Consider the following 24,844-nt stretch of genomic DNA (forward strand, 5'->3'; position numbering starts at 1 on the left):
GGTAGCTCAGGTTGGTCTTGCATTTCTGGTGTCTTTATCTTATTCTTCAAAGTCATAAAGAATTAATATATACCTTGGTGACAAAGATAAGTGCAAATCCATTTTATGAATAAATATGGTTTCAAAATATCCCTTCAACATAGAGAATACCAATCCCACAAACTAGGTTAATCTCTACTATTGTTTTTTAAATTGATGAAACCAGTAAAAGGTATGGTAACTCCAAATATTGAGGCATCATTTCATTTTCCTTTTTCTTCCATTTTTTTCCTGCAGCATAGTAAGAGAATTATTTTAAGAAGTCTCTAAGGCAAAGAGCACAGGTGGCCACCACCAGCATGAGGAGCCCGGTACAAATTGGTAAGTGGATAAATACGACTGTATGCTTCCTCTTCTTCACGTCCTGACTTCTGTTGGTTCTCTTTTTGTTTGTTTGCTTAGGTTGGTTGGTTGCTTGTTTCTAATGCAAAAAGTCCTGGGGTATATTGATTTTAGAAGTGGCAATGCTTCTACGATTTTGTCTGTGAAATTTATTGTTGTGATTTGGAAGACATTAATCTCACTGAAATTGTGCTCCCTTTAATCAGTTTCTCCTCTAAAATTCCTCCTTCCCAATGTCCTGATCCCTCACGAATCTGTTCTATATTCTAATTCTATTGGTTCAGTCTTTATAAATTCTGCATATGGATAGACTTACGTAGCATTCTGCTTCTTGTTCCTTGATAAAGTTCTGTGGTCTCTGGGTGTGTGTGGGGGAGAGTAAGTTTTGTGTAGGGAAAAGTAAAAATCTCTTATAAACTGACAAGGTCTTAAAGTAGTGACGTAATTATGGGAAAATGTTGCATTTATTGATATTTAGTTTCTTCATTTTATAGCAGGGATTATATTTGCCTTGTTAGATTTCTTAAGTGTTAACCAAGAAATGGCATGCCAACAGTCTAGTAGCTTCTGCTGCACGTTAGATGAATTTAAAGACAGCAGGTTAGCTCACACTGAACATTTTCCACAAAGCCAAGTAATACACCCAAGATACTTTACTGCATTGCTTTGTTTACCTGTCACTAGACCCTGAAACGTGGTAGATATAATGACCCTTGCATTAGTAGATGGAGAAACTGCACTGTCAACATGTCAGTGAATTGCATTCAAGTCCCCATATTTCTTGGGAGCTTTCTGATCCACTTCTTTTTCGTGGCAGTTTCTGCTCTTACATGGATTTATGAAGCCAACATTTTGGATTAGTTAAGATCTACTAAGCCTTTGAACTGAGATGCCACACTCCTTATTATTACTTAGAATATGCTGCTTGTGTGTTTATATGCAGTCCTATAACTTATAAATGGCTTATAAATATGTAAATGCATCTAGTATTCACAGGCTGATAAGAAAACAGGGTGGGATTTGTTCTTTCAGTTTTCAGAGATAGGGAAGCTGCAGTCCCGAGAGCTTAGCTGGCTCACTGGATATCTTATTGCTCTGAGCTTCTCAGACTTTCTGTAGTTCAGGGTCAGTATATTTTTTATCCTTTGCAGACATGAGTGTTTTTGTGAGATTACTGAAGAGCATTTGCAAGAGATGTGAAAAGATTCGAAAGCAGGAGGTACAAACATTCACTTTTAATTCTCATCATTGTTATGCCACAAATAGAAAATAACTGCAGTGCCTTTTTTTAGGAATGTGTCTAACGCTTTCTCTCAAAATCAACATTCTTTACAATGTTGTCAGCAAATAGCAGAAAGACATCAGTCTGTAGACCAGGGAGCAAAGTGGTCAGCACTGACAGAGGAACCCCAGTAAGTCTGATGATGAGTCCTGCCGTGAGCTTCCTATGTATAACGCCAGAAGCACAGACATTAAGGGCAACATTGAATAAATGGGACCTCCTGAAACTGAGAAGCTTCTGTAAAGCAAAGGACACTGTCACTAAGACACAAAGGCAACCTACTGACTGGGAGAAGATCTTCACCAACCCTGCAACAGACAAAGGTCTGATCTCCAAAATATATAGAGAACTCAAGAAACTAGACTTTTAAATGCTAATTAAACCTATTAAAAAATGGGGCACTGATCTGAACAGAGAATTCTCAACAGAAGAAGTTCAAATGGCCAAAAGATACTTAAGGTCGTGCTCAACTTCCTTAGCAATCAGGGAAATGCAAATCAAAACAACTTTGAGATATCATCTTACACCTGTCAGAATGGCTAAAGTCAAGAATATATATTTTGTATACCATTTTGATAAATGGTTTCAGACGTCTCAGGAGAACCCTACTGACCAAAAGTACAAATTTTAAACATAGGAAAGGGAGAAAATGTAAATTTATTATGACTGTAATGCCTACAACATTGGTTGTTACTTTCATATAGAATTAGAGACAATTAACTAAAGAGTTAACAGGTTGAAAGGTTTGGCTTTTTTTCAAATTTATCAATTTGTCTGTGTCTTATGATCAGAGGTAGATTAAAATTAATACTCATTAAGCAATAGTTGTAATTAATTTCACCAAATTCTTTTTATAGTTAAACATGATATAAAGAGTATAAAGTTAATGTCATTATTTTAAATGTCTTCTTTGTCATATCATTCAAAAGAAACAACCTTAAAATTCAAGCAACAAATTCAGAAATGAATGTTTTTAATCTTAAGTGGTAAGCTATTAATTAGTTTTCAAAATGAATTTCCCAACTTGAAATTAAATGTTAGTGATAAGCTTTATCAAAACATAATAAGAGATTAAGAGTAGAATGAAAACAAATAAAAGGCTATGTTAGTAAAATTTCTGTTAAGTTACTCTCGCTAATACCTGATAAACGATCTTAGAGTTAAAATTTCAGCAGTTTCAGCCCCATTGTTTCTGAGTCTGTAATAAAACAAAACACTGTTGCAGAGGGGGGGGCTATCACTTAAGAGTTTGATGAAGAAAGATCATTAATATAAGCCATCTTGGGCTGCAAGGCAAATTACAACCTAGCCTGGGGATGCCTAGAATGACACTGGAGTAAAATGGCTAGAACAAGGGTCTGAGTCTCTGACTGCATTGGCCTTAGCCATCTATTCAATTAGCATTTATTATGTATTGGTATCTTGTCATGTGTTGTGGTTGGAATATAAAACAACCTTCGTAGAAGTACATTTGGTCTCCAGCTGCCGGTGCTATCTGAGAAAGTTGTAGCACCTTTAAGGCATGAGACCGTGCTGGAACAAGTGGGTCAGTGTCGATGAGCCTTCAGGTGATATATGCTACCTACTGCACATGCAGTGTGATCAGTTGTCTTTTATCTCTGCTGCCATGTCTTCCTTGTCTTGATGGACTGCACTGCTTCGTAAACTGTGAGCCAAAATAAATCTTCCTTATGTTTTGTTAAAAAAAAAAAAATCAGTGTGGATCTTGTGCTTGTAACCACAGCTTCTGTGAGTGTTTACAATGAGCATGTCATGTCCATCATCCAGTATTTCACAGTTTTTCTCCAGCCTTTACTTTCTCCCGCCTCTCTCAGGAAGTTCTCAGAGAAGATGGGAGTTTGATACAGGTGACCCATTCACAAATGAGCATGCAGCGTTATTTATGCCAGGTTCTTTGACCAGGTCTGAGTCTCTGCATCAATCCACTGCAAAAACAAAGTTTCTCTGGCTAAAGTTTATACCACTAGCAATTGAAAGATATGTGAATAGGATATATGGGAGCATACAGTCTTTCCATTCAAGAGAAACATTTAATCAAAGCATACAGTAGAATATAGGTGACATGGAAGAGAAGAGAGAATATACAGAGCTAAATGTTTATGTCGGGATGGGGGATTTAAGAAAGGAGAAGGTAGCCGGGCAGTGGTGGTGCACACCTTTAATCCCAGCACTCAGGAAGCAGAGGCAGGTGGATCTCTGGGAGTTCGAGGCCAGCCTGGTCTACAAGAGGTAGTTTCAGGACAGGCACCAAAGCTACAGAGAAACTCTGTCTTGAAAAAACAAATAAGAAAAAACAAACAAACAAAAAAAAAGAACGGAGAAGGTAGGGGAGTGAGTTAGTCATAACTAAGGGTACATAAAGAAGCCTATGGAAATTCACAAGTTTGTGAGGTGGAACACGCCGTTTCAATAAAATCCCTGAATAAATGTCATCAGGGATGAATTTGGGGGAGACAGCATAGCGGCTGAGAAGAGCAGGTGGACAGACTTCTTATAAGGCAGATCGAGAATTTCCTTACTGCCTCAGTGTTAGATGATATATTTTAAAGTGCCCATCCAGAATATTATTTTGATTTGTATTCCTCTAGAATCAACTTCAATTTCCAGTGCTATCATCTATCATTTTATATTGTTGTAAATGAATCAAATATTTGTGGCAGACTCTAGGTTTCTTTTGTCATTAGAGGCAGAAAAAGATAAAGAAGAAAGAGAAACAACAGGAGGTTTGCCCAGGAATGTTTAAGATGATGTGTGTTTTTCAAGTGTCTCCTGGTGTTTTTTTCCCTTTAGGTATTCAATTTGTTATTGTGCTTATTTTAATAATATTGAACAAAGGAGGGAAAAAAATGTTGGGCTACAGATTAATTTAATACATTTATATTACAAAGCTGAACTCCTTTCACCGGCCACTTTTAATACCTTTCTTAACACAACAATAAATAGCCAAATTAGATACATTTGCAACTGTGGAATATTGCCCACCTTTAACCCTCCTTAAAACATGCATTCTAAAGGAATTAATTTCCAGAGTAAATTAGAAAATTAATTATGTTATTATTAAACATGTATCATAACTTTCCTTATTCATTTTTTAGTTTTGAGATTGTAGTATAATTAAAACATTCACCCCTTTGGTTTCTTCCCTCTAACCGTTCCTATATAACCGTCTTGTCCTTTTTTAAATTCATAGCCAGTTTTACATTACTTGCTATTATATGCATATATATATATATATATATATATGTGTGTGTATATTCCTAAATATAACCTACTTGGCCTGTATAATACTACCTATATGTATATGTTTGTTTTTAAGGGATGGCCATTTTTTTTCTTTTTTTATTGAGAAAAGGAGAAAAAAAAACAAGTTTCCACCTCTCCCAGCCTCCCATTTCCCTCCCCCTCCTCCCACCCAACGCCCCCTCCTCCCACCCTTCTCCCCCTCCCCCAACTCCTTTCCCCCTCCCTCTCCAGCCCAAAGAGCAGTCAGGGTTTTCTGCCCTGTGGTAAGACCTAAGACCTCCCACCTCCGTCCATATCTAGGAAGGTGAACATCCAAACTGGCTGGGCTCCCACAAAGCCATCACATTAAGTAGGATCAAAACCCCGTGCCATTGTCCTTTGCATCTCATCAACCCTCATTGTTCGCCATGTTCAGAGAGTCCAGTTTTATCCCATGCTTTTTCAGTCACAGTCCAGTTGGTCTTGGTGAGCTCTCAATAGATCAGCTCCACTGTCTCAGTGGGTGGGTGCATCCCTCGTGGTCCCGACTTCTTTGCTGATGTTCTCCCTCCTTCTGCTCCTCATTGGGACTTTGGGAGCTCAGTCCAGTGCTCCAGTGTGGGTCTCTGTCTCTATCTCCATCCATCACCAGATGAAGGTTCTATGATGATATGCAAGATATTCGTCAGTATTGCTCAAGGATAGGGTCATTTCAGGTTCCCTATTCTCAACTGCCCAAGGAACTAACTGGGGACCTCAGCTTGGGCACCTGACGGTCTCTTGCCAACCCTAAAGTGGCTCCCTTAACTGAGAATTTTGGTTCCGTGCTCCCCTGTCCAACCTTCCTTTATCCCAATCCTCCTGCTTTCCCAAGGCCCGACTTCCTTCCCTTCTAACTTTTCTCTCCCCATCTCCCCTTACCCCCAACCCACCCCACCCCAAGATCCCAATTTTCTCCCCGGCAATTTTGTCTACTTCCCTTAGCCAAGAGGATAAATATATGTTTTTCCTTGGGTTCCCCTTCTTACTTAGCTTCTTTAGATTCACCTGTTGTAGACTCCATGACCCTTATTTATGGCTAGAAACCAATTATGAGTGAGTACATCCCATGTTCATCTTTTTGGGTCTGGGATACCTCACTCAGGATAGTGTTTTCTATTTCCATCCATTTGCATGCAAAATTCGAGAAGTCATTGTTTTTTACCGCTGAGTAGTACTCTAATGTGTATATATTCCATACTTTCTTCATCCATTCTTCCATTGAAGGACATCTAGGTTGTTTCCAGGTTCTGGCTATTACAAATAATACTGCTATGAACATAGTTGAACAAATGCTTTTGTCATATGATAGGGCATCTCTTGGGTATATTCCCAAGAGTGGTATTGCTGGGTCCAGGGGTAGGTTGATCTCGAATTTCCTAAGAAACCGAACACTGACTTCCATAGTGGTTGCACAAGATTGCATTCCCACCAGCAATGGATGAGGGTACCCCTTCCTCCACAGCCTCTCCAGCAAAGGTTATCGTTGGTGTTTTTGACTTTAGCCATTCTCACAGGTGTAAGATGATATCTCAAAGTTGTTTTGATTTGCATTTCCCTGATTGCTAAGGAAGTTGAGCATGACCTTAAGTGTCTTTTGGCCATTTGAACTTCTTCTGTTGAGAATTCTCTGTTCAGATCAGTGCCCCATTTTTTAATTGGGTTAATTAGCATTTTAAAGTCTAGTTTCTTGAGTTCTCTATATATTTTGGAGATCAGACCTTTGTCTGTTGAGGGGTTGGTGAAGATCTTCTCCCAGTCATTAGGTTGCCTTTGTGTCTTAGTGACAGTGTCTTTTGCTTTGCAGAAGCTTCTCAATTTTAATAGGTCCCATTTATTCAATGTTGCTCTTAATGTCTGTGCTTCTGGGGTTATACATGGGATCAAGGGGATTCGAATTGGAAAGGAAGAAGTTAAACTTTCGTTATTCGCAGATGATATGATAGTGTACTTAAGCGACCCCCAAAACTCCACCAAAGAACTTTTACAGCTGATAAACAGCTTTAGTAATGTGGCAGGATACAAGATCAACTCCAAAAAATCAGTCGCCCTCTTATACACAAAGGATAGGGAAGCAGAGAGGGAAATCAGAGAAGCTTCACCATTCACGATAGCCACAAACAGCATTAAATATCTTGGGGTAAATCTAACCAAGGAAGTGAAAGATCTATTTGACAAGAACTTTAAGGCATTGAAGAAAGAAATTGAAGAGGATACCAAAAAATGGATGGATCTACCTTGCTCTTGGATTGGGAGGATCAACATAGTATAAATGGCAATTCTACCTAAGGCAATTTATAGATTCAACGCAATCCCCATCAAGATCCCATCAAAATTCTTTACAGATCTGGAGAGGACAATAATCAACTTTATATGGAAAAACAAAAAATCCAGGATAGCCAAAACAATCCTATACAATAAAGGATCTTCTGGAGGCATTACCATCCCTGACTTCAAACTCTATTACAGAGCTACAGTAATGAAAACAGTGTGTTACTGGCATAAAAACAGAGAAGTCGACCAATGGAATCGTATAGAAGACCCGGATTTTAACCCACAAACCTATGAACACCTCATTTTTGATAAAGGAGCTAAAAGTATACAATGGAAGAAAGAAAGCATCTTCAACAAATGGTGCTGGCACAACTGGATGTCAACCTGTAGAAGAATGAAAATAGACCCACATCTTTCACCGTGCACAAAACTCAAGTCCAAATGGATTAAAGACCTCAATATCAGCCTGAACACACTGAAAAGGATAGATGAGAAAGTGGGAAATACCCTACAACAGATGGGCACAGGAGATCGCTTCCTATGTATAACCCCAGGGATGGCCATTTGAAATGAGTTAAACTGGTGTGCTCTTTCCTGGGGAAGGCTGTTTCTCCTGCTCTCAGTATTTTCAGTTGTCTGTGGAGTTGAGGCTAATGGGCTTTTTCATTTCTACTTTGGAATATGTTTTCATGTTGTCATTGTTCAGGCCATGTTTGGGCAGTCACGTTGGTGAGATTTTATGGGTGTAATTTTTCAGAGCAGTAGTAGACAGTATCAAAACAAACACCTCGATCCTCTGGCTCTTACAGTTTTGCCATCCCCTTTTCAGCAATGTTCCCTGAGCCTTAGGTACTAGACTGTTGTGTGTGTGAACCTGACCATTGGGATTAGGCTCTGCAACTGCATTTTGATTGGGAGTAAGTAGCTTTCTGTAGTGGCCTCACTCTGAAGACAACACCTATCTCTGAGTACAAGAACAAATGTCTAGATTGTTGTTAGAGATTATGCTGGTTTAGTAAAGTCGTATAGAATCTCCAATAGCCATTACTTCACTAGCATTGAGTAGTTAGCTTGGCTTCTGGTCCAAGCATTACTTTCCTCTTGTTGAGCAAATGTTAAGTTGTTTAGTGAGTTGCTGGTTACCACCAAGCTGTACATATTTCTACAGCACCCTTAGAATTCTGATGCCATGCATGATACAAAAAGGTACCCCAGGGAGGAAGCAGTCAGGACAGTTCTGACTCCGAGGTTTCTGGGCCCTGTTTCTAAAGTGTAGGGTGTCTTCAGCAATCGGGACCTACTTTAGCCCTCTGAGGCAACAGAGGGCAGTATCAACAAAGCTGTATGTTTCGAAATCTTTTGAACGTCCCTGGAAAACCACTCTAAGAGGGCTTCTCATGCATTATTTTACATTGTATCTTTAACATTTTTTTTAATTGCAGGACTAATGTTATATTGACTGAGATGATTATATTTATAGTTTTAGAAATATATATAATATGTGCACATATAATAATAGTTAAGAAGAGGTCATGAATTTGAAAGAGACAAAGGAATATATGGAAGGTGTTAAAGGGAGGAAAGGGAAGGGGGAAATAATTCACTTACATTATAATTTCAAAATATAAAAATGGTATTATAGATGTTTTTAAATTTTCTTTTGTAGTTGATATGCACGTAATAAGGTAATGCAATTTGTCAATTCATATATCCACTACCTAATCAGGCTAAATATAGCTCTCTCCTCAAATGCTTATTAGTACTTATGGGGAAAATATTTACAATCCTTTCCACCTTTTTAAAATTTATACAGCAAATAATTATATCTTTAGCCATGCTACTGTTTGATAGGATACTGTTCTCATTTCCACCTATTTGAAATAATACCCATTGCCCAGCTCCCCCCCCCCAACCCATTTCTTGTCCCCGTCTCTATTCGCCATCATTCTCTCGAAGGATTACACTTCTCTAGATTCCTCATAAGATTAATATCATGTAGCTTTTGTTTTCATCTACTCTGAAGACCTCCAGTTGTATCCATATCACCTTAAGAGACAGGATTTCACTTTGTATAGACCAATGTTCAGTTAGGTATGTGCACTGGTTTTCTCTTTATTCATTTCTAGGCCAATTGATCAGATGTTTCTGTTATTTTTACGTTTCTCTATTGTGACTAGTATTTCAGTAAACACTGGGATTTGAACTACTCTTGGAATGCTGATTTCGTATGTTTTCAAAAATTTGTTCTTTTTATTATTTTATGTGTATGAGTCTTTTGTCTGATGATATATATGTGTACCCTATGTGTGTCTGGTACCCCTAGAGTTCAGATGAGAACTTCAGATTCTCAGAGACTGTAGTTACATTTATGTGGTGTGAAGTTGGGTGCTGGGAATTGGGCTCAAGTACTCTGGAACGCTCGGTGCTCTTAAACACAGAGACAGTTCTCCTTTCCCTACGTCATTTCATTTAAATACACTAAGGAGAAATTTAACAGGACATATAGAAATCCCACTTTTAAAATGTGAAGGAAGCCTAAATTTTCAGATCAACTATATTAACTTGTATTCCATAGCCATGAGCAAATTCCTTTCCTCCATATCCTAGCACTCTTGTTCCCATTGTTTCTCTCTCCTAACACAGCATTTAAAATAACTTTCTTACTCTTATGAGATGATATATCATCTATATTTTATTTGCATTTCTCTATGACATGGACACTTTCTAATGTGCCTTTTGACAGAATCTTATTCTGGAGTGCATGTAAGTGATGTTTGAGTGAGAATTTTGTTTGTTTGTTTGTTTGGCTATTGACCTTTAGGAGATTCTTGTATGTTCTGTCATACAGAGATTGGACACATTGTCTTTGATCCTTTAGATTGACCTTTCATTCTTGTGATTATTTAATTTGGTTTGCAAAGTTTATTGTGTGTATAGTCTTCTTTTCCATGTTTAATTTTGGTTTTTAGTTTTTATTTGTTTGCTTGTTTTCTCATCCAAATAGTCCATGCCCATTGATTATCTCGAAACATTCTCTTGATTCCTTCTACTGTTTACATTGTTACTATTCTTATGACCAAATATTTAATCCATCTTCTGTTGGTTTTTCTCCATAGTGAGTAATAGATGTATTTTGCATATAGCAACCTAGCACCATTTATTAAAATCATTGTTTTCTTCAAATATATGTTTTTAGTATCTTTATGGACAATAGATACTTATTTCCTGACTGTCTGTTGAGTTTCACTGGCTGGTACCTGTTTTTATGTCAATATAATGCTACTTTATTATGACAGCTTTATAACATATTAATAAATTACAATAATATTTTGTAATGTTATTCAGTTTACTCCAATATTTTTTTTGGCAAATCAAGATACTTTCTTCCATATTTTAGGACTTTTTTTGTCTCCAGTTAAAGGAAGTCACCAATAGTGCCACAGGAATGATATCAAATCTGCAGAATATTTTGGGTAGTGTGAACATTTTATTGATTTCTTCACTCCTTAAAAGGTGATGACTTTCCATTTTCTTGCATTAATGTTTTATGATTTTCATCACAGAGATATTTCATTTCTATGGTTTGATTTATTCTTAGATATTTTATTTATTCTTACATCTATTTTAAATGGGTTTGCTTCTATTTCAGGTAATTCAGTGTTACTATTTACATAGAGTCTTTTTGTTGAAAGAACATTTTTCAAAGAACATGTTCTGGAAATTTTCAGACTCTTTACATCTGAACAGTCTGAAGCTCTGTGTTTGCTTTCTGCCCTAATGGGTGTGATCCTGGCAGCACTCTTTCTCTGCAACAAGTAGCCTGCAGTCTGGGCTTCAGTGTGTCTTCACAGCGAGGCTTAGTTTTCAATTTTGAGAAGTAAATTGAACTTACTAACATTTTTCACTGCAAATTGTAATGGACACACTACATTTTTGTGGTAGTAACACAAATGCTTTAAGACCTATAGATGTTCCTAGGACATTTCATTACATAAGATCCCACATAACTATTTATTCATTTTGTTAGTATGTTTGCTGTATTTCCTAGGGGAGCCATGTACACTGTGTGCTACTAAGAAAAGTAATTGTAAATAAGTCAATATTCATAGCATTATGATGTTAAAAGTCTTTATATAAGAAAACAGGATTATGTGTATATCCATAATGTATGTATGTCTTATTAATTTAAAATCGTTAAGTGAGAACATATAGATAGGAAATTTAGGAACCTGGTAACTTGGTTTAACTAGTTTTTGATAACAATGACTCAAATGGGGAAGGGTAATTTAGCATTGTTCCTTTTGACCTTCAATGCCATACTCTCTTTAGTTTAGAAACATCTGTTTTAAGGTGGCAAAGGAATATTTCACTTTGGAAAGGAGAGTAATGATTCACATGGGAAAAAGCTGTGTATTACATAGCACAAGCCATTTACTACGAGGTTTGTATTTCAGATCTCTGGGCCCCGTGCATAGCCAGGTTAAATAACATGTGTCTTAAGTTCCAGCACTGCTATAGTGAGATAGTTGGTGGAGAATCTCCAGAGGTTCTTAGGCCAGTTCTCTTGGCATGCACATCAGGGAACAAGAGGCATTGTCTCACACAAGGTAGAAGGTGAGGCCAGTACCTAAGGCTTCCTGTAACATTCACATGAATTCCATGGCACATGCCTGCTCTAACACACACACACACGTGCTCACTATAAATATATAGACACACGTGACACTATAAATATATAGACAAAATTTTAAAAGAAATAAATAGCCTATAGATTTTATTTACCAAGGTGTCAGATGAGAGAGACATAGAGAGAGACAGAGAGAGAGACAGAGAGACACAGAGAGAGGAACCGTTGATGGAATATGGTTGTTGACTTTTGAAATCTACTTTTTTGTTGTTTTCATAATTTAAACATCATATTTTTCAAAATAATGTTGAATAGTTTTGTAGGGTACCATTAGGAGTTTTGGAATCAGATATCTGCTTAATGGTGCCAGAAGTTTATAGATAGTTAGTAAATAAATCATGTTGTGGCACTGGAATACAGAGTCATCATTCAAATTCTGACTTCGTGTCTTTTAAATAAAATCCCATGTCTCACATTTTCCGAGGACTGGAACAATGTGTGTTTCTTGTTTTCTTTTGACTTATGTTCTCTCTGATACTTAAAATATATAGCCTGGAAGCACACTTCAAAGGGAATGAGTTGCTTTGTATCAAAAGCATGGTGGAGCTTCATGAATATGCAGTTGATGGAGAGAGACCCAGAAATAGAACATAGACGAATGTGAGACTTCTTCTAAAATTGGTCAGGTCGGCTTGGCATCCGTCTTCAGAAAGGTGTCATAGGACTAGGGAGTAAACACAAAGCCCTCTATTACCATGATGACTGGGCTTACGAGTGCAAACTTCAGATTTTAGTTAATGGAATTTAAATGCATTTGTCGTGACTAATTAGAAGAACACTTGTTTAAACAGAGGTAAAAATGATCGTGTGACAGAGAACAAGGTTGATTCAAATACCATTATAATGCTCTGGAGTTCAGAATAGATGTTAGCCATGTGCTGTATAAAAATGCAGAAACAAAGATTGTTCAAGAATTTTATACTAACAGAAAATCCTCCTGTATAAAAATGTATTTATTTTATCTTTGTTGTGGTTTTGAGACTGAGTTTTTCTGGGTAGCTGTGGAGCCTGTCCTGGAAATCGATCGATAGACCAGGCTGGCCTCAAACTCACAGAGATCCTCCTGCCTCTGCCTCCCGAGTGCTGGGATTAAAGTTATATGACACCACTGCCCAGCTTTGTTTTTAATCTCATAAAAAATTATAGCAAATTGTATAGGCTGTCATGAGCCATATCACACATAAATGTGTCTTTGATTTAAGACTAAAATAGCTTGTTTTTCATTTATTAAAAGTATTTCTACAACTTTGTAAATTCCTTTTAAATCTTTTTTTCCCAAATAGTTTTCTGCTTGCAAAGTATAAAACTGAGTAGCACGGAAGGAAATTGATAATTATAGTCCCCTTTGTATTCGGCCTTGTATAGTATTCTCATTTAGATTCTCTTTTGCTACCATGCCTAGATTGCTAATTCTTTTCAGTGGCATTGCTTTGGCTGAGTTGTGTCATTAATCAAAATTTATGCCTCCTACTAACTTTTTCTGTGTGAGGAGAAGAAATTCGTGTTGACACAGGAGAAAAAGAAAGCGTTAATATTAAATTCACAAGTAATGCTGCTCCTGCTACCACCACAACTCAAGCGAGAAGTAGCTTTATATTCCTGGAACTGATGTCTACATTAAAAGTTTGTGGCTTGGTAGAATATTAAGGGTTTAAGATGGTGCCGCATTTGCCAGTTTCATTCTTATACCCTGATTCTCCACTCTGTGCTTTGCCAGTATTTCAGTCCTTTTTGACAGTCTCATTTAACCCTGTGTTGCACTGTATAACTGCTTATGCAAGAAGACAGTCATACACAGAGCTAATGAGCATGTCTTAAACCATCGTGACATGTCAAGGTGTCTCTCTAATATCCTTGGCTTTACAAATTTCCATGATGTACTACTTGACTGGCTTGCTTCTGGAATTACTCTGTGATGTATCGTGTTCACTTATAACTTAAGTGGCTCTGTAACACTTGAACAATTTCAGAAAATTATTCTATCCTCTAGATTGCAGAAAACGTTTTACTTCCATTGTTTTAAAGACAATATTTAAAGGATGCAAAGTCATGTATTATTTTGAATAAATGCTATAAGCATGAAATATAAGATGATCCATGTACAAAATGATCCATACACTGCTACAACAGTGGTCCCTCATTATGACAGAAGTGTTTTCCTTTTGAAAGAGTGCAATACAAATCATTCACTTATTTCACAGTCAGCTGTAGAACTCAAAGCTTCAGAGTAAGAAATACTTAATATGTTTATGCACTCAGTTTGCATCATATATGTCAGAAGAAGAACTACTTGGCGACATCCAAAGGCGTGTTTTATAATGGAGAGATGGCCCTAATTCTAGTCGGTGTGTCAGGAGGCAGGTCTCACACCTGTGCTTTGAGAAGTAAACAGAATGGAGAAAAAACTGAATTCAAGATTGTTACAATCTCCAGTTTCGATTGTAACACTCTGTTCACATTTTTATTCCTTTTTCGCTGTTCACTCAAAGTCTTTTTGTACTTGGAAGAAAGCTATAAATGGAAGATTGCAAGAATAGAGATATCCAAGGAGATGTGCAAAGGCTGAAGAGGAGGCAGTCCTGAACAATGCTTGTGCTATGACTGGAAGCATATGAGCAGACCGAGCCAGGTCAGCCTCTGGGGTTACTAGGTTTAATCCTGGGCAGTGCTGGCATATGAGGTCAGTGGGTCGCTTTCAAGGTGGCTCATCTTTACAAAGTCATAGCAGCATTGACCCTAATGCAGTTGATATGACATTGATTGGTACAATGCTTGTAGGGGATTTGACACATACCTAGTTTAAAATCACCACGACTTATCACATGAATACTAGAGATGAACCATACTGGCTGTCATTTTAAATACAACATGAGTGAAGACGACAAGGGAAAATGAATAGTGAATAAATTACTTGGGGAGTAGGAAAGTAAAAGTACCAGTCTACTGAGTGGAGTCTTTAAAACACAACATATCTACCTGGTGAAAAAGGACAACCATGACCACACACAAGGGATAACAGAGTAAGAGTAAGGAATATGAGGAGAAAATAGCATGACATGGGATGGAGATATGGCTCAATGATAGAGTCCCTTACCCAGTCCGTGCAAGATTCTTGCTTTCACTCTCTACTCAACAAATAATAATGATAGTAATCAATAATTAAATAATAATAATAAACATGGTGTGGGTCAGAAACTACATAAGGATATGATATTACATCAATATTCTGAGCATATAATGGTAGAATGACATTGATCGATTATAATAAAAGGGCAACTTGCGCTGTTCCTTCAAGACTGTCACAGGGGCAAAGGTTTAAGTAATGAATGTGTTTTTGTCGGTGCAGCCTCTTCTCAAAGTCCTCCTGCTGTGCTATTCATTTTATTTTGTTATTATTCATTCAGATGGATACACCCATCTTTTCCTTTCTTGGCTCTTGACTTTAATTGCATCCTGCTCTCATGCATTGATTTTGATTGCATGTCTGGACCCTTTGTCATTTAGCCACAAATCCAGTTTGGTTGCTGATTACCTAAGTGCAGATTTCCTGTTAGCACATTCGAGGAAGATTAGGCTTGTCTTCATGGCTCTTGCATGAGTGTTTTGATAGAAATCATGTTAATGTTCAGATTACTTTCTCACTCAAACTTTGCCCACGATATATTGAATTTATATTAAAATGGAATCACTTGTGTCAACAGTGTTTTTTAGCAGAGAAAATAGATCTACTTGAAGAGTGTTTTATAAAACAATATACGTTTTGTAAGTGTGTTCTGAGAAAATTGTGAAGTCAGAACCACTGCAGGAATTTATGTTCATTGTTTCTAAATGAATATCTTCCACCAAATCTTACAACTCATATATCTATACAGCAATCATAATGATACTCCTACAGCCAAGAAGTAAGTGTTAATATCAAAAAGCAGAAACAAAATACTGCTAGTAAAGATGTCTAAAAGAATACTAGAAATATCAAGGAGAAGGAAAAATGATTGGAGCAGCCATTAGTGTTAACAGTGGCATTTGGAAATTCAGTTGAAGAAGCTGAGAGGGGTCAAAGACAGTTCATACTGTGACCTAGCAGATGGTTAAGTAGTATTTTTTCATTAAACAATCCATCTGAAGTTCTTTTCATCTATATTAAATTTGTCTCAAAGGAAAGAAGAAGTTTTAGATATGTTTGTGATCCTTTATTTGGGGGCAAATCCATTTTCTATGACTTCTGTCAAGTACTAAAACCTTTTTAAAGGAATTAACTGTGATAATTCACTGCTCTGAATGGATTTCTTTTGCAGTATTGTTCCCGTGTTTTCATGATATTTCATTCAACTCAAGAGGCTTCATCTTGCAGCTCCATGCCCCAAACTATAAACATACATAATCTGCATGTCGCTTGTACCTACATGCACTGTCTCTCTCTCTCTCTCTCTCTCTCTCTCTATATATATATATATATATATATATATATATATATATGTGTGTGTGTGTGTGTGTGTGTGTGTATTGCAAATACCAAATTTGTGTTTCAAATGCAACACTCAAGCTCTTGCTTTTGTCATCCTTACTCTAATAATGATTTATTGTCTGTATTCTAATATTAATTTATTGTCTCTGCTTTGATTTAAAAAAATACATTCTTCTTCAGTGATTCTATTAGTTCTTTTATAAATTTTGAGTTCATATTTGAAGATATTGTGGGTGTGTGGGTGTGCGTATGTATTGTGTTGCTTTAATGTGTTGTGTTGGTCTGTCTTTGTCTTTTTGTCTCTCTGTCTGTCTAAATTTTTTTCTTTTGGAGGAGGAGCAATGGAGACACTGCTTAAAACCTGCTTAAACACAAAAGTTGCAAAACAATTTTAGTAAAGTATTATGGAAGAATATTGACAAAAATGATGGGTGTTTTATACACTGACATTTATTGTATATTAACCTTAGATTTCATATCATGTGTGCCACATATATCAACTTTTTGAACAATTATTCTGTATTCCAATGCCACTGTTATTCAAGACGGACATTGGCGTGGCTCTTGATGAGCCTGTTCCTAAGCTCTTATTGCTTCTTAATATTTCAGGACTCTGATTTGAACATCTCAAACATGAATGTAACTATAGTAAAAAATAAAAACACTAGTCAATATGCAATACCTACATGGTTCAGATGAGCCATCTGAAGGATGAAGAAAATGGCTCCAGTGACACTGGTTCTTATACAGATTTGTGAATCTATTTATATAATATTCTATGACCTCTGAATGTAGTTTGCCAGGGAGGATTTATAACAGTTGCAACAAAACATCAATGAAATAAAGAGATAAACACACATTTGGAGAAAATCAGGTTTGATTTTCTATACATGTGAATTGGAATTATATACATACACACACTAAATTTGTCTTTGAGTTGTATCCTGAATCCCTTCCAGCCTTGAAGTGTTTCGTTTGCTTTACCATCTGATAATGGATTGAAATTTTACAATTCAATAAGACTATACAGTAGAATGTTGCATCTGATACAACATTTATAATCTGCTTGACATACATAAAAATATTCATTGAACTCTATCTTCTTTACATAGCTAAAAGATTATTGCTTCTATACAGGATGAAATATGAAATTATAAACTATCACTGTATTTTGTATCTTTGACTCACTATCACTGCTAAAATATTGAACTTCTTGATAAAAGGGAATCTTTATTCTGTATCTCATATCTCTAGTGTCTACAACATAGAATATGCTTAAGAAATTTTGAAAAGTATCTATGTAAACTACAAGTTACAAAAGTTTATCTTAATTATATATTGTCATTTGAAATTCTTATTCTAATGCCACACCTTTAAACCTGTTATCTACAGCTTCTGATCTTAATGGGTCTTAAATAAGCCGTACTAAGAATGTTTCTATCTCTATTTATTTGTCATATCTATCTATCTATGTCTTTCAGAATCTTATGCAATTCAACAAAAATAGGGCACAGAAACCTGCTGCTGTCAGCTTCATGTTTCCTCTTCTACTTTAAATTTTGCTTCTCCTCAAGGACTCAGTGTGAGCTACATGTGGGCTTTCTCACAGGCTCTTATAGTTTTTTTCTGCCTCCTGTATCTAGAAAATTCCTTCTCATATTTCAAGACTCATATTGGGCATTTCTGCAGTTTTAAAAGCTTTCTCGACTTCTAGATTAAAAAAAAAAAAACCTTCCACAATCACTTTCCCAATTTTTACTTTTATTAAGAGAGTCCACAGACCATGCTCCTGGGACACTGGTTCTCTAAGAGCATAAGAAATGCATCAAAAGGAGTCAGAGAACAGGAAACACACGTCTTAAAATAAAACTGAAATTGTGTGTGTGTGTGTGTGTTTTAAGAGACTGAAGTTTTGTTTTTTTTTTTTTTTTGTTTTTTGTTTTTTTTTTCGAGACAGGGTTTCTCCGTAGCTTTTGGTTCCTGTCCTGGAACTAGCTCTTGTAGACCAGGCTGGCCTCGAACTCACAGAGATCCGCCTGCCTCTGCCTCCCGAGTGCTGGGATTAAAGGCGTGCGCCACCACCGCCCGGCAAGAGACTGAAGTTTTAATAGAAAGAATAATCAGATCCTCTTCAGTATTTATGTTCATTATGATTTTCCATAAGTAATCTCTAATATGTAGTATTTCTCATGAATTTTTTTTTGCAAACAGTGTTTGCAAAACAATAACCACCAGCAGGGGTGGGCTTTTTACAAACATACTTTATGAAAACCTTATCCTATTATTTTGCTTACTATTCCATAAAACCTGTGGGCCCTGTAAGTTTGGGTAGTATGTAATATCTTCTGTTGCTCTGATTTAGCACACTGAGAATATGATGTTCATACTGACTTAGTTTCCAAGTGAAAATATTCCTAATCACATCTGCATAGAAAGATGGAAGCAAATCACTTATAGTTCCATGCACATTTTTGCTGTGTTCATAATGGATGTCTATATATAACCACTGGATAAAACAATAAAGCATATGAAAAAGATGAACAATCACTTGTATGGTAATCTATATTTTGTAAAGAATTAGAGTTATTCACCATTACAGAATATTTTCCTTGTTAATATTTTTAATTTAGTTTATACTGAAGCATTAAGGTATGCATAAAACTTTAAGTATTAACATTTCTGTTTTTTTCTCATTTTTGAATTATTTGTCACCATTTTTAGCTGAAAAGTTTAAGCTTATATTTAAAACACTTAATATAAAAGAAGGTCACATATTTTTAGCTGTATTTAAGTCAATATTTAAAAGACTTAACAGGCATGTAGACATATTAACATTTGTGGTTTGACACAATGTTATATACCAACAATGTTCACACAGACTAATGCAAAATGCTTATTTTATGTTGCACACTTATACTGGCAAATATACAAACATAACAAATATAGATTTGCATTTAATTTTAACCCAGTCTAAATAGACTACTAATATTGCTTGTGGTTTGCTTTAATAATGTGTCTTATGAGTAGATGATTGAAAACATTCAAATATTATTTCAGCTCATTCCAACCCAATTGTTGGCAAGGCAAAGTGTGTGTGTGTGTGTGTGTGTGTGTGTGTGTGTGTGTGTGTGTTTGGTGTGTGAGTGTGGATGTGTGTAGGCATGTATGCATATGCTTCCTACCTACAAGATTTCTCATTGAACCTGTAGACTTGCAGCACGTTGCAAACCCCAGAACTCTTCCTGTCTCTGCCTCCAATAGTGTTCGGGATAAAGGGCAGCGTCTAAGCCCATTTTTGTCTTTCCTGTGAAGCATCCTGACCCAAGAGGATTTTCAAACAACAAATTTACTTTTTCTGAGAAAAAAAAATCATTTTCTTGCGTTGATTTTTTCTCTTTTTATTAATTAATTGATTCGATTAAAATGTAAAATTTGGACAAATTTTTTGCATATAAATTGTATCCTACATTATATGCACTACTTTCTTAGTATTAGACAATAGCCTGAAAGATCATACAAGCTTTTCAATACAGTTTCTCTTCTTCTATTACCCCATAAATCACATCAGTACAGTCTTTATTACTTTAAAATACAGAAATAGGTTTTGAGAGTGATGTTCATTGGGAACCTTAAGAAAATTTTATAAAACTGTTTTCATTTAAAACACAGGAGACTCAAGTTCACTCACACTGTTTAATTAAATGATTAAAATCATCAGGAGAATGAAAGGGGCATTAGAGTATTACCAGCAGTAATCATGTCAGTGTGCACTAGCATTTCTTAAAAGATTAAATGTGTGTGTGTGTGGGGGGGCTTTGTTGTGTTGATATGTGCACGTGAGTCTAGATTCCCACAAGGGTTCCCCTGAAGTTGAAATTATAAGCAGTTGTAAGTCACATGGCTGGAGTTCTAGGAACTGAACTCTGATCCTCCACATGCACAATATGTACAATTAAGCCATCACCCCAGCTTCATGATTTAACATTTCCTAATTAAAAGCTATAAAATTAAAAGACAGAATCTATTCCAATGGAGATTTTATGTATATTTGATGGTTTATGAAAATACATATTTTATTAGTAAACGTTCAGTTCAAATTCATGGTCATAAACACAAATTTGTCTATGTGCTACAAGGACTAATCAAAGAAGTTTAGTTTCGTATTCTTTTTACTTTGTGTTTATTTCTTCTGAATATCATAATTAAAAATAAAAGAGATCTTTAATCTATTGATCTAGTTTAACCTAAGTTTCAACTTAATATCACAATTTAGATGTTTAGGTATAAGGGTCATGGTCTCTTCACAAACTTCTTTAAATATTTTCTGTAGCTTATAAATACTCAAATATTTTGAGATTATTTAAAGTCAAAAGGACTTAATAAAGAGGTGACTTCACAGAGAGCAGAGACACTTGAACTTTAATAAACACGAGCTGCAACTCAAAAACGTGTTAGAAAGAAAATGCATGGAATTTAAAGCTCAAGATTTTGAATAATACATATTAAGTTCAACTTGGGGATCTGAGATGAAGCCCTGTCCTAAATACATGTCCTGATCAGGTCACAGTCCAGAAACATGGAAAAAAACTGAGTGGCTACTCAGCAAATGAAAGCCAGAAGGTAAACAAACTTCTATGAGTTTCAGATGACATTTTAAATAATGAGACAGTCTCAAAAACTGAACATAGAAGGAAGACAGAAGAAAGGGTATTACGTGGGTTGCTGGGATATGTCAATAGTACATGATGGTAGTCACTATGAGTATAAGTAGACAAAAACATTCCTGATCTCCCTCTTCTCCACAAACCGAGGACAAGTTTGAAAGTCATAAGATTCAACCATATCAGTTATCAAGATCAGTAGAAGCTGTGAAATAATTTAGCTTATTTTTATGAGTTATTTCTCATAACCCATTCAATGGTGAATCCAAGTTTACATGCTTATATTTATCTCAGGTTGGATTAAGAACTTAAGAGTATACTGTCACCAAAGGTTAGGATCATAAAATAAAACAAAATAATTAATCCACCTTCTCAGAATTCACACCCATGATTGTGACTGCATTTTGTGAAGCTCTTCTTCCGACTTGGCATACTTTGTTCCAGATGTAGTTTGCCATTCAGGCTAACTTAAATGAGGCTTCCACCCAAGACATTAATTTTGCTTTGTTTCTGATTTTCCAATTGTCGATGTATTTATCCGGATCATTTTAAAGTTATTTTTTAAATGAGTGTCTTTTCCTTGTATGTATATCCATGTAACGTATGTGTGCTTAATGTCCTAGGAAATGAAAAGAGGATGTCAGACCACCTGGAACTGGAGTTAAATATGGTTATGAGCCACCATGTGGGTGCTGGGCACCTAACCTGGGTCCTTAGGAAGAGCATCCAGTATTCTTAACCACTGAGCCATCTCTTCAGCTCCAGGGATCAAGTCTTTTTGGAAATCATAATTTATATGGTATCAAGGCCTAATTTTTCCATTCCTGGTATTCTCTTCTCCCTATAATTTCCTTTATTAACAAGAGTATATGAAAAATGAGACTTGACATTTGATAATCAAAATGTTTTCTGACTCTATATGTCTATTAATAAAAGTAAAACTGTGTTATCATAGCCTTCAAGTGACCTTTTGGCTAGCATTTCACTTTCAGCAACAGCCTTTCCACTCACTTCAGAAATCAGCAGCATTTGTACACCACCTTCTTTTAACTCACACAAGACTTCGCGATTTTGTATTTGCATAATTTTCAAATGAATGCAATACGCCAATGCTGTTTTACTTTTCCTCTTTCCCTTCTTTCAAGATATTTTTTGACTTAATGAATTTTGCCAGTCAGTAGGCTGGGTCTCTGCCTCACTCCCCACCATTTCTCTGTTCAAATTGTATGCTCAGAGAAGCTTATCTTTTCTGTTAAGCAATTCATTGATTAAAAAGGAGCAAGGCATAGAAAGAATAAAGAACTCTTTTCTTGTTGGCATTCATTGAAACGAGCACATTGCAAATCTTCCAATATGGCTAGAGTTCTCCATTCCTTTTACAAAGATACCATGAGAATATATTTCACTGCCTCTCTGTAATTAACATTTGTTCTTGTTCATTTTTTTCAATGTGTTTAGCAGATCCCAATGTAAAGAGAGCCTCGTCTATACATGGATCAAATAACTGAAGCTGTGTGTTGTAAGGCTGTCCGCATTTTTGCAATTTATATAGTTATCTGTAAATTTAGTTTTTTTCCCGCTGGCATTATTTTTTCCGTTTATTGAAAATAGCTCTTTTCTCACATAATATATCCTGATTATGATTTCCTCTCACTCTCCTTTTCTCAGTCTCTCCCCGTCTCCCTTCCCATCCAGAGCCATTTCCTTTCTGTCTCTCATTAGAAAGGAACAGGCTGTAAAGAGATAATAATAAAGTATAATAAGAGAAAACAAAACTTGTCCCATCAAAGTTAGACAAAGACAAACCAACAGGAGGGAAAGAAGCCTTAAGACGGCACAAGAATCAGAGACCTACTGAGCATTTCAGCTTTAATCAATCCTGACCAAGAGACGCTATTAATTCTTTCTAAAGAAGAAAAGCTAACCATTTTGATTTCACATGTTATGTAAACTATACCAGATACATTGGGATTCTGTTTCATTTATTTTGCTTTGTAGCACCAAAGGTCCCAAACTCATGCCCTGTGCCTGCCAGGTAAGTGCTCTATCACTGAGCACAGACCCAGGTTCCAAATACATTTTCATTTTATCCCTTGCCGAAAAACAGCAAATTAACTTACATCTGTATGTTTGAACTATTTGCCTCCAGTTTACTTTTTCTATGGTTTAAATAATGCTATCTAAAGTGAAAATAGTCAAATTAATATAAATCAACACCTACAATAACTGGCAGAAGTCTAACTTTTATCAAAATAGTTATTAAATAGTGATGGTTGCTACCTAATGGATGAAAGGAACTGTGCCCAATGCCATAGATATATTTCATTAATCATTACCAGAATCTCATTAATAAATACATTTTTATTTTATTCTACAGAAGGCATCCTGTTTCACTCATATATCCAATACCTGTTTATAATTCTCTGTGCCTCTGGAATATGATTTTCTCTAGCAATACCATTAAATATATTTAGATAGAATGTCGAATTTTTTCACATTACTGAAGAAAATTTAAGCAACTATTTTCCAAGCAAATCAATGGTTTGTTGCTTTCTTAGTCCATTTTAGTTTCTGTATCAAAATCTAATAAACAGCATGATTTATGAATAGTCTTAGATAAAAAGCATCAGTAGGCTTCATGAATGATGAAGAATGGCTCTTCAGCCTCATTTGTATCATCTTCTACTATGTCCTCTTATGATGGAAGGACAGACAAGCTCCCCTGGGCATCCCTCATAAAGACAGAAGTAATTCCATTCATGAGTGAGTTGCTTTTATGATTAATTATCCCATAAATGCTTCATTTCTTAAACTGAATATTCAGTTTCAAAATATAAATGGTGTTGGAAACTACTAGAATGGAATCTTGTGCCATATCAGAAAGCATAACAACAAGACCTGCCTATTTCTGAGGAATCCTGTAGTTGGAATTTCATTGGACTGTTCACAGGTATTATACTTGGATATATGGGCCCCATGTTGGGCATTAAATGTAGTCAGATTTTTTTTTGTACTGCTAGGTCCCAAATAATGCCACGGAGACTTATTAATTAATTATTAAAATTGGCCTTATAAATTAAACAATTTATATTAGTCTATGTTCTGCCTCATGGCTTGTTACCTTTTCCCCATACTGTTGTATGTTCCATGTCTGGCTGGTGAATCCCCACCTCCCAGATTACTTCGCAGAGTTCCTATGTCTGCCTAAAAGTCCCACCCTATCCTCTCTTGCCTAGCTTTGGTCATTCAGCTCTTTATAAACCAATGAGAAGGTGACTTCTTAGAGACAAATCTTCACAGTATAATCAAATATCTCACAGCAGGCTCCTAGGAGGTTGCATGAGGAAATGGCACTGTATCTGAGTCATAATCACAGTTGTGAGCCACAAAGGGGAGAGAGACAGTGAAGTATGGAGAATGAAGGCAGATCGGTGTCAGGAAGGACCATATGTAAGCGGCTTGTGATAAAGTAGGATTCTAACACTTTAAGGCAATAATATCAGCTACTGTTGACTGTGGTGCTGAATAAAACAGAACACAGAGAAGCTAACCATCATATATGGACTTTGAGCAGGCCACCTGTTAATTTTAGATTCTAGCCTAAAGGAATGTAGAATATAGATGTTTATTTGCTTGTCTGTTTATTTTAATTAGTAGTGAATTGTACTCACATCTGCACTGTGCAGAGGTTGCTGTGACTGTTCTGTAGGGAATGCCTTAGAACACAGCAACATAGCAGTATGGGTAAAAGGATAACACTTTAGAGTCATTTACAGAGTTGAAGGACAATAGCGGTGCCCTTAAGCAGGTAA

At 36.1% G+C, this 24,844-nt stretch overlaps 1 protein-coding gene across 5 annotated transcripts in view; it reads left to right on the forward strand.

Annotated features, from left to right (window-relative positions):
- Lingo2 (leucine rich repeat and Ig domain containing 2) overlaps positions 1-24,844 on the forward strand; it is a 1,050,166-nt gene that overhangs the window by 568,746 nt on the left and 456,576 nt on the right. For all 5 annotated transcript variants that reach the window (XM_041667315.1, XM_041667314.1, XM_041667313.1 and 2 more), the window contains one exon: positions 277-360. The gene's annotated coding sequence lies outside the window, so the exon portion shown is untranslated. The remainder of the gene's footprint in view (positions 1-276; positions 361-24,844) is intronic.

This window comes from Microtus oregoni, unplaced genomic scaffold, assembly GCF_018167655.1.
Source record: "Microtus oregoni isolate MIOR12 unplaced genomic scaffold, Mior012 000017F_ref0000208, whole genome shotgun sequence".
In the NCBI taxonomy this organism is placed as follows: Eukaryota; Metazoa; Chordata; class Mammalia; order Rodentia; family Cricetidae; genus Microtus; species Microtus oregoni.